An 815-nucleotide genomic window follows, 5' to 3' on the forward strand; every position below is an offset into this window, starting at 1 on the left:
AAAACAGATAACATGTTATACAGAAATACCTAATGGTCATTTGAGGATGAACATCTCAATCTTAGCAACAAGAGTATTCACTCTGGGGGAGGGGTGGAAGAGAAATGGGAAGGGCTGTTCTCCGTCTTCCCATAAAAAATACCAACTACCCATAGTTGGAGTAATTTGTAGATTTGTACCCTTGCATTACACGCACAAACAAATTAAGCCTCACCTTCATATGTTTGAGTAGGTTGGAAGTTACATCCTTGGAGGAGAGTTTTGCTTTGTAATGCTTACACTCAGCCTTAAAATTCCCAGCTTTATCGTCGGGTTGAGTAAAGTGGACCCAGATTCGTGAATTCATGTTGACTCCTGCTTGTCTCCTGCTGTCGTGAGTGATATCGATTACCGAGGTGAAGGAGACGAGAGTGGGGCGTGACAGGAATAAACACGTTCACGCTTGTTGAGTAATGTATTGTTCTAGTGGCCTTGTATTCTGCAGCATGTTACCAATTTAGAAAATACTACATAATTATGATCCTTCACCCTATATTACGCAATATCATAGCACTCAGTCTACTAATTTATCCAAAAGTATCATCACAAAAATTAGATAATATATATTATAACTTTTATTTAAATATAGTGTACATGTTTGTACTTAAATGTACTTGGTATTTTTTCAAATACTTTGGGTCCAAGTACAAGTACCATTGAATCTTTAAACTCCAAGTACAAGGGCATAAAAATCTGTACTTAATTACAAGAACATGTACCTATCATTTTGTTATCTTAATTGATATTTTTATTTTTATTATCGTTACTTTTATAAT

Source organism: Penaeus monodon, chromosome 16 (assembly GCF_015228065.2).
Source record: "Penaeus monodon isolate SGIC_2016 chromosome 16, NSTDA_Pmon_1, whole genome shotgun sequence".
In the NCBI taxonomy this organism is placed as follows: Eukaryota; Metazoa; Arthropoda; class Malacostraca; order Decapoda; family Penaeidae; genus Penaeus; species Penaeus monodon.